At 48.5% G+C, this 14,277-nt stretch overlaps 1 protein-coding gene across 7 annotated transcripts in view; it reads left to right on the forward strand.

Annotated features, from left to right (window-relative positions):
• Positions 1-1,459: 1,459 nt before the first annotated feature.
• The window catches only part of PHACTR4 (phosphatase and actin regulator 4), a 56,202-nt gene continuing 43,384 nt past the window's right edge, over positions 1,460-14,277 (forward strand). For 2 of the 7 annotated variants that reach the window (XM_068172553.1, XM_068172552.1), the window contains exon 1: positions 1,486-1,519. The gene's annotated coding sequence lies outside the window, so the exon portion shown is untranslated. Of the gene's footprint in view, positions 1,520-1,952; positions 1,974-6,897; positions 7,207-14,277 lie in introns of those variants that run through there. The other 5 variants (XM_068172548.1, XM_068172549.1, XM_068172555.1 and 2 more) reach the window with 5 other exon arrangements.

Consider the following 14,277-nt stretch of genomic DNA (forward strand, 5'->3'; position numbering starts at 1 on the left):
CTTTGCTGGTTGTGCCGAAGTTCCTGGTGGAGATAACAGCAGAGCCCCCACAAAGCGCTGTACTTTCAGGGTGTCGCCTGTAGCACCAGAGAACACTGTGGGGGCACCTCGGGGGCCTGGGGAGCTGAGCCAGCCCTTGGGTCTCCTTTAGCTCATAACCTGCCTCATTGCATCGCTTCAACCCCCTTTGTTTTTTCAGTTGGTCACAATTACAAACCAATGAATTCCTCGTCCAGTGCATAACTAAAGCCTGCAATGTGTGTACATGTCTATAATTTACCCGCAGCTTTCACTGTTGCCTTGCAGGGCAGGTGTGTTAATAATCTCCCTACCTGTAGCTGATAGTTATGATGCCAATAGATTTTTTTTTTCCCACTACAATTGCCCTCAATTTGAAAACATAACGTGTTAGTGGTGCTTAACACACATCAAAGCAACAGGAGATAATAGTAGTGGCAGTACTACTACTAATAATAACCTGTGCTGAAGGAACATTTTAAGACTGCCCAAAGCGGTTTGCAAAGTCGGCATTCCCGGGGCTGAGCTGCCCTCGCTGTTCCGGGGTTCACGCGGGGCTGGAGATGAGACATTCCCGTGCCCTGCGTGTGGGCAGCTCATTCCCGACAGAGGCGAGCAGACCTGGGTCCGCGGCACGGCTGGGAGCGGATGATCGCAGAGCCCGGGGGCACCGGCCCGGGCTGGGCTGGGCTGGGCTGGGCTGGGCTGGGCTGCCAGACCCGTGGGTCCCCCCGCCCGCTCCGCTCCGCGGCTTTCCCGGGGCGGCAGCGCCGCTCGCTGGGAGCCACGGACCGAGCGCCGGGACCAGCCCCGCTGTGAACCTGGCAGTCCCCAAATGGACCCAAAGGGACCTGAAAGCTCCTCTCGTCCCACTCTTGCACTGGAGCAGGCTGTGGTGCGGGGTTTGGGTCACGCCAGCGGCTCCCTGCAGAGCCCCGAGACTTGCAGGGTGACATTTCCCTTGCCGGAGTGTTAAAGGCTAAATCCACCTCCGAGGTAGCCCAGGGAATCATCTCGGGCTTCTGCGGGCAAACTCCAAAGGCTCATCGCAGCCCTCCCAAGAGCCCATCACTCCCCATGCCAGCTCTCCATGACCCCTGTCATCCTCTGACCACAGAGTCCCACTCCTACACCCCCAGCAGTCCATCACCCCCTATGGCAAGCCCCCACAGCCCCCATCTGGAAACCCAAAGCCTCACCCCACACTCCCAGCACCCCCCACCCCAAAGCCCCACAATCCCACTCACGCCCTGACCCCAAAGTCTCATCCTCCCAGCACTCCCAAAGCCCCACGACCAGTCCCTCCCTGGCCTCAGAGCCCCCCTCCAACCTCTCCCAGCACCGCATCGTCCCCCACCCCAAATCCGCACGTGTCCGCCCCCGCTCTTCCGGGGGCGTGTCCTCTGCCGGGGCGTGTCCGCGCCGGCCGCACTACATCTCCCGGCATGCCGCACGTGCCGCTTCCGGCGGCGCGTCCCGGCGGCGGCGGCGGCGGCGGCAGGTGAGGGCGGGCGGGGGCCCGGGAGCGCCGGCACGGCGGGGGAAGGACGGGCCCGGAGGGGGAAGGACGGGCCCGGAGAGCCCCGGCTCTGCCGAGCCCCTGCCCAGGGCAGCGCTTCGGGGCGGGGGGCGAGAGGGGCGGTCACGGAGGGGAAGCGGGCGCTCCCGGGGATGCCGCGGAGGGCCCGGGCTGTGCGGGCACCGCGCCGGGGCCGTCCCGGCGGAGAGGCTGCGGGGATCGGCTGGCGGCTCACACGCACCCGCTCGCTGGCTCTGAGCACGAGAAGCGGAGTTCTCGTCCTGTTCGCCGCTGTCCTCCGAAGCGCGGTTCGGAAACCCTGCCCGGCTTGGGCTGGGACGCCAGTCAAACCCGGGGTTTCGTCCCTGCCGCCCTCCTGTGCCTTGCCGTGAGTGTTTCCAGCTTCCCCAAAGTTCCCTCTGAGGCAGCCCCGTTGGTATTTCTTTGTTTGATCTCTCCTGCCTCAATGTTGACTGAAATCTGAAACGTCCCCGTTGTGCTTTCTGGCTTAATTGTTCTTTCCCTCTGTTTGCACGCAGATGAATTATTTACCTCTGTGCTTTGCATTGGGTTGTGTTTGTCCAGGTGGAGGTAGGCAGGGGCTCGGTGCCCTTCTCTGGCACTGAAGTACTGCAAAACCAGTAAATGATGTGAGAAGGTGCTCAGCTGAGGCTGAAATAAACGATAAAGCGCTCTGAGCTTTAGGATGTTTAAATGCTGCTTCTACAAGCCTAGAAAGAGAGGTGGGAGTCAAGGAATCCCAGAATGACTTGAGTTGGAAGCGACCTTAAAGCTGCTTTTGTACCACCCCTGCCATGGCAGGGACACCTTCCACTGTCCCAGGCTGCTCCAAGCCTGGCCTTGGGCACTGCCAGGGATCCAGGGGCAGCCACAGCTTCTGTGCCAAGGCCTCCCTGCCTCACAGGGAAGAATTCCTTCGCAATATTCATCTAAGTCTCCTTGTTGAGTTTAAAACTGTTCCACTTGTCCTATCACTCTCTGCCTCTATAAAAAGTCACCCTCCTTATTTTTATAATCTTCCTTCAAGTATTGGTAGGGTGTAGTGAGGTTTCCCAGGAGCCTTCTCCTTGTAACTGCTTCTTTATTACTTAAAGAAAGCTGGAATTGTACAGGGGCGAGTGCTCAAGTTGAAGTTCCGTGCTGTTCCTGTTTTTCAAAAGCAAGTCCGGTGCAGAATCGGGGAAGGGGCGGATGAAGTTTCCACGGTCCACTCTGGGTGGGTAAAGGATGTTCAGCTGAGTTCGTTTGATGTGCTACAGAAGATGCAAGGGAGTGTAATTGGATTCCTCTCCCTGCTGCGATTTCCTCAGGAGTGCCTGATGCTCTTCAAACAGACCTTTAAAATGTATCCAAACTGCTTTTAAGAGTAGACTACACCTAAAATCGTCATCTTACGTGGTTTAAATTCCTTTCTGTGAAGACTGCAGAAAAGGGCAAAATAGAGCTGAAATGAGGCCAGTTGTGAGGGACAGGGCTGTCACAGTTACACGACTGAAGCTGAATATCTGGACAGTGATGGCAACAAAACCCCTTTCTCATTCAGAGTAGGGTTAAACCCGTTCAGTGCTGGGAATGACTGCGCTGTTCTGTCCCAAGTCACGGTGGTTTCAGGGGTGTCAGTGTGTCCTTTCACAGGTGATACTCTGTTATCTGGCAGTGTATCAGAGTGTTTTTGTAAGGAGCATTTTCTTTCTGGATTACCACGAATGAGCTGTCTCTGAGGCACAGAGCATACTCAGGCCCTGGGCGATGCAGAGGGAGTCCTGTTGGGAGCATGGGGCAGTGCCACAAGGAAGGGGAATGGGATTGCATCCTTGTTGTCCTGCTGCTGGATCGGTGATTATACCGCCTTCTACTTCATTCAGTCAGTGGTTAATTTGATTTCCAGTTCAATTCGATAACAGTTTTGAGAGCCAAATAATTTCTATTTAAACAAATAGCTTCTATTTTGATCAAATTTCATTGTGTTTGGCATATGTTGGAGCATTCTGTGTATTAAAAATTGCTGAGACTGTGGTTCCTGCAGGTTTATTTAGCTGGTGATGAATACTTAGTTACAAGCTGTACAAAACCCATGTCTGGGTGAGGGGGGCTTAAAACAGAACTGGGTTTTTCTGGCTGGTCTCAGTGATACCATGAGTGAAGAAAGCTGCAAATATGCCTGGGGTCATTTGGATTACCTCAAAACATGTCATTTTCAGGCAAAACTGGGACTTTGGGCTGCAGGGACGCTGGTAGGGCTGTTGGGGGGCTAAGACATCATCTTGCTCCTGCATCCATTAAGGTGGGAGTGGAGATGCCCCAGGTCGTTCATAATCAGTTCCCCAATTCTCCTTAGCAGTGATTTTTCCGCATACAAGTGCCACGTGGGTTTATTTTTCTGAGTGTGAGAATGCTTTTATTTTTTGCTGGCAAGTTTGGAGCCTGTGGAAAACTAATGGATGTGCAACTGTGGCAGCGATGGGCCTCGGCTTTGTGTCGAGGGGAGGAAAGCCCTTTCAGAGATCTATTTTTATCAGTTAATTAGTCGCTGTTGCTGACGTGTCAGTGCCGTGGTGATAACTATTCCCAGCTCTTCCCTGCACAGTGGGTCATGGTTAGGCAAGGAATGCAGCAGCCAGCATGGCTGCTCATCCCCATGACTGGAGTTTAACTCCTTCCAGACTGTGCCCCTGAATCCACGGGCAGATTCCATGGGAGGAGTTGGGATATAGGTACACAGGAGTTCATCAGTCTTCTGCAGAGGTGCTTTCCCATGGCTGACTGCCCTTAATTTTTCCTCTGCCCAGAGGGTTTACTGTATCTCAGTAGGAGCTGAGGTGTGGAGGTGGTTGTGATCTGCCAGTGGCTGGGTGACAGGCCTGGAACCAGAGGTAAAAGGCTGCAGCTTTCCCAATTCTTGCTCTTATCTGCTGATTTTGGATGACTCAGGACGGTCTGTCCAGGTTGGAAGGTGACCAGGCAGAGCATCTACGCGTTGGTATTTTGCTTCTTGTAGATGAGGAGTTGCTGTTTTCCTGATTTCAAAATGACGAAGCCCTTAATCTGAAAATTCATGTGTTGTTTGTTCTATTGCTTGTGGTGTCACTTGTTTTTGATTCTCAGCTGTGCTGAGATAGGGAGGCGAGAGGCAGCTTTGGTCTCAGCTACACCCTGGTTGTCACTGCCTGAATTTCTTTGTTTATCGCTGCCTCTCTGCTCTTTCTGCTGAGGATGGGATGGGGGAGGGAGGGCTAATTATCTCCAGAGAGAGGCTTTAAATGCTATTAGCCAAAAGAACAGGCTTCATCTCCTAACTTGAACGAGTTGAGAGAAATAACACAAAGCACTAGTGGCAAAGATATGAAAATTGACAGCAGTCCAAATGGTTTCTCTCTGCTGAACCCTGGAAATAGATTCATTATTTCTTTTCCCTGAGCCTTTGGCTGGTAGCAGCTTTGGAGGAGTGAGGGAAAGGGTAAACAGATTGTTAACTTTATTCTTTAGTGTTTGTGCCTTTTGCATACTGATTCCAAAGCACAGTTAGGAATCGCTCACCTACCAAGCTTCGTGCAGGCGTGATGGGCAATTCATTATCAAGGACTAATTAACCACAGCTGCTGAGTGTCATGGGGCAAAACAAGGTGCATACTGATGAGGTCGATTTGTGCAAGCCTGGCACTTCTGTGCAGTCGGTGCCTTTTGAAACACTTTTAGGAAAGATCATTGGACTTCGGTAAAGTTTTCTGCTGGTGGAGGTTTGAACCCTTTGTCAGCTCCAGAAAGCTGCTGCTAAAAGCAGGAATCTCTTGGCTGCCAGTACCTAAAGGTTTTCCTTTAGTTAACCAAGCCCCAAAAGTTAACCCCTTAATTACAGCTGTGTTGCCACAGACTCAGTTGTCTAAAATAGATCAAGGTTAATCCCCACCATTGATTTAAACTGTAGGCTGCCCCATATGGACTTCCTTCATCACCTCACACTTGTCTGTGTACTCTCTTAATGTACTTTTCTTTCTCTTAGCTTTTAAGGGTGCAATCAAGAAAAATTTGGCCCTAATTGTACAGAAGAGCCTTGATTTGTAAACTTGGATCAAAGTTTGGGAGGCACTGACTCCTTTGGTGTCTGCACAGTGTTTAGCGGTGGGCCATGCTCAGACCCCTCTCTGTGTAAACACTGTGTTGCAGAGGGTGACTTAGCAAAAAAAGAGATTATTGCTGGATGTGGCCTTGAGGTTGGGATCACAAGCTGTGTCTCAGGCTGTGCTCATGGAGGTGAAGCTTCCAGAGGTGTTTATGGATGGGGGATAAAGCCAAAGGTTGTTGTCTTGGGAGTATTCGAGCTGTGAACAAAGCATGTCACTGTGCCAGTTTTCAGGGGACTTTGGCTGCAGTCACATGTCTTTGAAGGTTGTATTCTCTTGACTAATCCTTCTGTCCCACTCAAAATCAAATCTGGGATGTCTGTCAGCAGCTGAACTCGCTGCTGTGGGTCGAGGGATCGGCCGTTCTCACTGTGCAGGAGGAAGGAAGGGGGAATTTCCAGGTTGAGTTTATCAAGCTGGCTGTGCGAGGTGTCCTGAATGTGCTGCAGTCTGGTCACCTGCAAAATCCTCCATGAGGGATCAGGCTGGGGAAGTGGGATGAAGGATTGTTGGGAGGCTGCTGGATCCCCAAAATCAATGTGACACTAGTGATTACAGTAACCAGTATTATTCCACACCTGCTTCTCGTCTCCAAAGGAAGCCTTCAATCTGTATTTTAATGACTGTGTTCTCTCTACTTACCACCTGTGAGTCCAGGGAAAATAAGGATGCTCAGGTGGACAGGAGGCCTGATTTAGCTCCCAGCTATGTTGCTGTTGTGGTGTTCGATGTCAGACAAGTCACTTTTTCCTTGTTTCATCCTTCTTTCTGTCCTCTCCAGAATTACCTGTGGTTAGTAAGGATGTCATCCTCCTGTTTATAGCTAGAGGGACAAATTAATTCATCTCAGCCTTAAGGGCCATAATTAGCAGCCAGGTTCTACTGGTCTAGTCCCATCCTGCTCTGTGTCATACGGTGTGTAGGTGGGCCCTTTAGTAAATAGAGTATGAATAACAGGAGGAAGTGTTTGGATATGTTGGGTAAGTCCAGCGTCAGCTGTGTTCAAGGAATTGTTTCTTGATTTTCACCTTGTCCTGTATTTTGTGAATGTGTAATTTGAAGTTTTAACTCTGCAATGTTTTTATTTAAATGCTTATTCAGGTTGCACGCTGGGCTTTCCTGTCTGTGGACCTTGCTTTTCGTATTAAGTTCTTTTGCAAGGGGGGGATTTTTGAGAGCTTTTTCAGTGAAATAAAAAAGTGTGCCTTGATTCTGTAGTAAATTCCTGCTGCTCTTGGGAAGTGGGATTTATAAAGCTGCTGTGCTACATTTCAGCATGGAAGGGGAGATGGGGGAGAAACTACCAGAAATCCGTTTCTCCTTTAATATGGAATTGTATAGGTGATAGTCTTTCATGGAGAGCAGCGGTCCTTGCATAAGCACTGGATACATTAACATTTCTAACTAGTAAATTTATGGATAATCTCTCCTTTTGGAGGATTTATTTAGATTTGAGAGCATTAGCTTCTTGGAAAATTAAACCTCTTTTAAATCCACTTGTTCAGAGACTAGACTGAGGGGCTGCTGGTAAGCCCTGCCATCTTCCTCCCGCTTTTCTGTGGGCTTGATTGGAATTGCAGTGCAGGGACACAGCTGGTCCAGAGGCATCAGGGCTTTGCTTTTAGGTGCTTTATCCAGTTGTGGCAAAATGGATTTGGAGCCTGTTTGCTGTTCCTGTAAGGGGCGTGTGCAGCTTTAAGCACTGCCAAAGCCAAGAGAGCCCCTAAAACAACCAGCCCCAAAGGTAAGAACGATTAAATCTTTGTGGGAGCTGAAATGTCTGCATATAGCTGTATTTCTGCATAATGTCACAGTTTTGGGGGGCCGGTGGTGGCTGAAATGTCAGTGTGCTGGGTGCTGCTGTGCCTGCCGAGGCGTACCTTCGTTTCAGGTGGCTGATTCATGGCTCTGTGTATTTAATCATAGTTTCTATAGCAGTGAAATCTTTAATGAGCAGGTGGAGTTTGCTCTTAGTCCATTGCGGCTTCGCATGAATGTCGTGGCCGATTCATCCCCGTGTTCTTGCTGAGCAGAGTCATTTCATAGGGGATAAAACTGAAGGCTGTTCTGTGTTTCTGGTGCATGTAATGAGTACTGAAACAGCTCTTTCATTTTAATAGTATTACTGTTTTTAATATTATGTTGTGAGCATTGCTTTGTCCTGTCATGTGAGGCTGCACTGCTGAGTAAATGCAGAGTAGGATTCCTTATGCTGATGTGAATGTTTATCTTACTACCTTTTGATTATCATTTAAGATAATTGAACCTGTGATTGTAGACTTCAGTCTTCTGTGTTCTCCACAAACGCATCCCTCAGGGTTTGATGTTACCTTTTGGCTCTTAATATGACTGTGGTTTGGTCCTGTTGTACCGAAAGCTCAAATTCTTTAATTCTTCAGTATTTCCAAGGTGACTTTGGTGCAGGAAGCAATTTTCTTTCTTAATGTCAGCAGCAAGGGGTTTGATTTGCATCCTCAAGATGATGTGGTGGGTAGTGGTTTTGTGTGGATTTAGAGCCACGTGTCGCCTTGCTCTGGTGTCCTATAAAATATGTTGTGTTCTTGTACTTGGAGCAGAACGTTGATCCTGGAGAAGGGCACTAGCTGTTGGGTCCTTCAGTGGGATGAGAGTTCTCTGGGATGGCTGACACTGCTGCTGATAAATTTGGCTTCAACAAAACCTCATTTGGAGCTGGTGTTAAGGTTGCTTTTGGGGAAGTGTGACAGTTTAACATTTCCCTGCATTGATCATACCCTCTTCATCCTTGCCCTCTTTTGAGCGTGAGCACTTTAAAAGCAAATAAAGCTTCCTTGTCGAAAATTCTGGTTCTGGTGTGGCATGTCACTTGCTTGTGACAACTAATGCAGTTGAAACAGGAATCTGTTGGGAATGGGTTTGTATCTCCATTAAACAGGAGGAGAACGTGTCCTTTGCCAAGAGTCTGTCGGAAATGTTGGCTGAAAATCGTTGTGTTTAACTTCCTGTGCATGGGGATCAGCAGCAGCAGGCTGACCTTTGCCCATGTGAATGTATGGGGTTAAGCTGCTGTTCGAAATGCAGCACTAAAGCATCTGGGAGTGCAGTGCACAGGGAACTGGGGTGGTGGATGCAGCACTGCTCAGCTCTGGGGGTGCTATTCCTGTCTCCTCCTTCATAGTGAATAGCTCCTGTTTTATTGGGGGTGTCCCCTGGAGCTGGAAATCAGAGAGGCTTTGCCTGTTGGGGCAGACTGTGTGCAGGTGAGGTGGAGGTCCTGTTTATTTGCCATTTCTGTTAGTGTTGAAGGCAGGAACACTTTGTTCCCTGCTTTTGATTGTAGCAGTTTGGAGTGCGAGATCTTCCAAGCTCGATTTTGTGAAGCTTTCTTGCAGTTGCAGGCTTGATCCTGGAATTTAGTGTCCCTACAAGCTCAGTCTTCACAAGGAATTCTTTCTTGGGAGGCTGTGTTTGTGCTGGCTGATAGGAACCTAGCTCAGCTTCCTGTAATCACTGTCCAGGTTTGAAGTAGCCATTGTGGGGTGAAATGTTTGCTGCCTTTCAGCGGAGTGCTTGTCAAATAGTCTCATTTAGTGCACCCAGATTTTTAACAGATGGGACACATTTCTGGGAGCCTGGGCAACCACTACAGTTATTTTGCAAGGTGAGACATTTCTGTTTTGATGGGCGGGAGAATTAATAACACTGTGTGATTCATTCCAGTGATGTGTCTGGTTTTGGATCAGATTTGGATTTTTTGTAAAGGATATTAGCATTTGTCTTCAAATAAAGCTAAGTTGAAAGGCAAAGATGACAGAAGCAGTTCCTGAGCTGTTCTGATAGGATGAATGAATCTTGCACTTGAGGGGACTGGGAGAATTGGTCTTGGGCAACGTGATCACTGCACTCAGAAACTCTTCCCCTTGTGCTTGGGGTGCCAAGAGGGAGAGAGTGGCACCAGGGCAGTGCAGTGTGGATAGAAGGGCTGTGCCAGCCCACAGCTCCTGCAGGGACAAGGAGCTGTGGGACACCAGCTCTGCCTTAGGTCTGCAGGGACAGTGATTAACCACAGCAGGAGTCTGTCCTGTGGGTAGCCAGTGTCTAATGGAAGCTTTCTGCAGATGGCAGACCTGCTGAACAGCACAGGAACCACAAGCACAGGAGCAGGGAAGGAGATGTCAGTGTCTGGTGCTTTTGGAGCTCGGTGTGCACTGCAGGAACAGCCTCTTGTGCTGATTTTGTCTTGGCAAAGGCAGCAATATCTGAGTATTCAGCAGTCTCTGGTGGCCAGGCCTCCATCTGCCTCCATAGTCCTGTTCCTGCTGCCAATCCCAGGCTACCCTACATGCCACCACACTTGAGGGATTACAGGGTAGGTCCAGCAGGAGTGAGCAAGGCAGAATTCAGGCTCCATTTTAGTGTTTTATTGCCTGCTCTTGGGGCTATCACTTACTTTGGAAGGGGGTTATTTACTTCCTGCAGAATTGCCCTGGACAGAAGTAGGGTGTGCAAGAAAGTGAAAATCTCTGGTGATGACTGAGCTGTTACATGTTAAATTCAATCATCTGGGGACATGTGGGGCAGGTGAAGAATTAGTCAGATCTCAGGATGTGATATGCCAGTGGAGGGATGTGTTCCCCAAAAGCCAGAGAGTGCCTGTGTATTTCAGCAGATTGCAATTTAAGTGTGCTAGGAGCGAGTCTAAACTGTTTTTGTGGCTGGAGGATTGCTGGTTTATGTCGTGATCCCTTAACAAAACAGCTCTGATGGAGGCAGCCTCTGCCATTGGGCTTTGTGTCTCAGGAGGACAAAGGCTGTGCTGGAAGCAAAGTGGGTGTCTGTGTGCCTGGTGTGTCCATCTGTGCTGGCTGAGAGAGAGCTGGAATTTGGAAATGCTTTTAACTGTGTGGGGGGAGCAGGTGGCTTTTCATCTCAATCAATTGTTTATTCCGGTATAGATTGGGGCAGGGTTTTCTCGCTTTGTTCCAAGAAAGTGGGAGGAATGAGGGGTAGAAAGCATGGAACTGGTTAAACTGGAATTCCTGGGTAGTGCCTGCCCTTGAGTTATGATCAGCGAGGTCCTGCTCATTTCAAAACCTAGGGCTGACAAATCCTGGGATCCTTTGGGATCCTTTGGGATCAGTTGGTGCTTTCGGTTTTTGCTTCTAGGTGTACTGGAGGAGTTTAAGAATAGAGAACTCAAATAATCTTAGAGATATGACTGAACAGTCTTGGTTTTTCACAGATGCTCTGAGATTATGCAGGATAGGTACTCATGGCCTGGTGATCAACCTGGCTCAAAGAGCATGGAGAGAAAAGGGTGGCACCTTCCCTCTGGTGTTTACAGTGGGAAAAGGGATAGGGGAGTGGGCAGGATCTGTGATTCATGTCAGATTTTTCAATTCACCTGTTGGGTGCTGGGAAGCCTGACTTGATGTCTCCCAAGCCCAGTCCTAGCCCTTGGCTGTGAGGACCAACACTGCAGCTGTGTAAAGTTCCAAAAGTGCTGTCGCTGCCGAGCAGGTCCTGCGTGTTCACTCCCTTCCCTTATTCTCCAACAACTGGTTGTGGCCCATGTGACAGACAAATTGAGGAACTGGACTGCATTCAAGCCAGCTGCTTCTGCACCAGGCTGGTTTTGGCTGGGGTCAGCTGCTCCATGAGATCTCTGGTTCCTGTTCAGGGAAGGGCTGGGACCTACTGGATGTACCTGGAGTGCTCCTAAGGCATGTCTTCTGGAGGATCCTCTGCTTGTGAGCCAGGGGCTCCTCATGCCAGGTATGCAGAGCCTCGTCCAGCAACCTTCCTGTTAATACAGCCCATCCCACGGCATTTCCTCACCTCCTGTGCCTCGAGAATGTTTCAGACGTGGATGTTTTCTCTAATTTTAAAGTCCTCTCTGCTCCTTGGTGTTAGAATGATTTCTGGCCCAGGTCAGCTAGCCTGCCTGCAGGGCACGAGGAGAGATTTGTCGCTTCAGTTGGGTGTTTTTTCAACCTTTGTTACTGTGGAAGGTCCTTTTGTGGCTGGAAAGAAGCCCTGATAGTTTTGTTGAGCTCTTAATGCAGCTAAATGTGTTGGCTGGAAAATGTCATTTCTAATGGAAAGTTAGAGTGGTGATGAGGGAAGAGAGCTGAAACATTCCTGTTCTTGGGGGAGTTCCAGGAGATTACTGTCTTTAAGATTATCCCACTTAAGATTTAATGAAATAATATTTGGAGGAGTGTATGAGACCAAAACCTAAAAGATGAGTGGCCATGTGCTGAGCAACATAGTCTAGTGGAAGATGTCTCTGCCTATGGCAGGAAGGTTGGAATTAGATGATCTTTAAAGGCTCTTCCATCCCAAACCATTCCACCATTGTGTCCCTGATTGAAGGCATTTGTAAGAGCACCAGGAAAGGCACAGCTTCCACCTGAGATTAAAATCAACTTGTGGCCCAGTAGGTGAGATGGCTGCACTAAGCACCATCCCCAGGCAATCAGTGTTGCTGCTTCATAAACTTTGTGCACAACCGTGAGAACTACAAAATATTTTTTTTCTTTTCAAGAAAATGTTCTCATTCAGAAGCTTTATGAGCTTGTTTTCACAATGGGATGCCTCACTGCCTACACTTATGTTATAAAGACTTTGCCAGATCAGTAGTGGGAATTAATTTCTCTGCTGTCATAGTTAAAGCCTGGGCACCTTTTTTATTAAAGCTGGAGCTTTGCAAGAAAATAATTGCCTGAGGAGGGCTTCTTCAAGGAAATTTGATATCTTAATCAGAAATAATTAGAAATTATGCTAGTGAGTCTGTGAAAGAAAAAAATAAGGCTACAACTGAATTTCAAACTACCTGAACTGCTTGGCAAAATCTGCTTCAAAAGGTGAAATGTAATGCTCCTGTAGATTCAGTGATGTAATTCCAGAGCGTCGATTGAGAAAGAGCTTTAATTTCAAATAGGTGAGCTCTTCCCAGTTAAGAAGCGTTGGCTCTGTAAGTTGACAGCAACACCTACACAGCAAAGGTTTCCTGTATCTCATATTTTTTCCAGTGGGAACCTTGCATTGCCTTTGTGGAATTTGATTAGAGATGCCTGGTTTATGTGCTGGAACGTGCAGCAGGGAAGGCATGGAGTTTAATCTGATTGCACAAACCCTGTGGGCTGTTTATCCCAGGAAGCAGTTGGGCATTCAGGGTGTTTGGGGAAAGACCCTTGTAGCAGGATTGCAAATTCAGCTCTGCTGCTGCAGGGTTTTGGGGAGTTCAGGTGAGCTTTCTAACAAATTCATTTTAGTGCTTTGATGGTGGTTAAGCTCATTCCTCTCACTTTTTAAATAGAGGCAAAAAGAAACACTTTTCAAATGGGCTCTGCAGTGGCTGAGACTAAAAGTGGCCTCATTCTGGGGAGGAAATGGTGGTTGCAAATGAAATTGTCTATCGAGTCATAATTACAGGAGCATGACCACAGCACTGAACGAGTACTCAGCTGCTAAGTTTTTATTCAAAGTTTGATGAAAATGGAAACCACAGAATGAAGGCAGAGGTGGTTTGAATTTTACCCCAGAAGCCAGAGGTAAATAAGTAACCCTGTTATTTTGTGACTTTTGGGGGTGTGTTACAGAGCTGACACAGATTATTTTAGCTCAGCTAATACGTGCATCCCACAGTCCTCAGCTGCTCCCTGTAACAGTGGGTCCAGGATGAGAGGTTTGCTTGGATAGATCCAAACAAGCTCATTTGGATCCTTTGTGGCAGACAGGCACAGGCAGAGGACTGAGCTCATGTTTGCTTAGCATTCATCAGGTATAAACCATAGAATCCTAGGATGTTTTGGGTTGGAAGGGACCTTAAAACTCATCCAGTTCCACCCCCTGCCATGGGCAGGCACACCTTGGAGGCACACCTCCAAGCCCCATCCAACCTGGTTTTGGACCCTTCCAGGGATGGGGCAGCCACATGAATTTAAATTCCCTGTGAGGTGTGGTACAAGAATGAGCTGTTGCATGAGCGGGCATTTGCAGACCACCAAGGAATTTTCATTTCTGACAAGCCCTGTTGTCCTGAAATCAGTTGTGCAGCAAGACGCAAGGGAAATGTGCCAGTTCCAGTGGCTTCAGCCACTCCAAGGACAGTGAAAAGGGGAGCTGGTTTGCTCTATTCATACTGCCGTTTTTTCTCTGCATGTATCTGCACCTCCAGAGTGGTGGATCAGCTGTAAGCAGGTCTGGAGGCGAATTAGAAGTGTCTCCCATACTGAGAGCTGAACAGAAATAGCATTTGTCACTGTGGGCTGGTGCAGAAGCTATGCTGTGTTCATATGTGCTATACTTTCCTATAGGCTGCTGGCTTTTTGTTCCGCGTTTGCTGAATACCAGCTTTTTGTTCCAGGTTTGGCTCCTTCAGTGAACTGAAACACCTGGGAGAGGCTAGAGTGGCTTTTTCAGACTTTTTATGGTCTGTTTCAAATAGAAATATGGAAGAACTTGCTGTGTTTGGTTTGTGAGATAAATAAAATGTCCACATACTACTGTGGAGGCCTACATAAGGTGAAAGTTTCTAGGGAATTGAGTTTTGCAAGTTTTAATTGGCATTTGAATTGCTTTACAGAAGAAGTGAATCCCTTCTCAGGGGAAACT

The sequence above is a fragment of the Anomalospiza imberbis genome, chromosome 25, assembly GCF_031753505.1.
Source record: "Anomalospiza imberbis isolate Cuckoo-Finch-1a 21T00152 chromosome 25, ASM3175350v1, whole genome shotgun sequence".
In the NCBI taxonomy this organism is placed as follows: Eukaryota; Metazoa; Chordata; class Aves; order Passeriformes; family Viduidae; genus Anomalospiza; species Anomalospiza imberbis.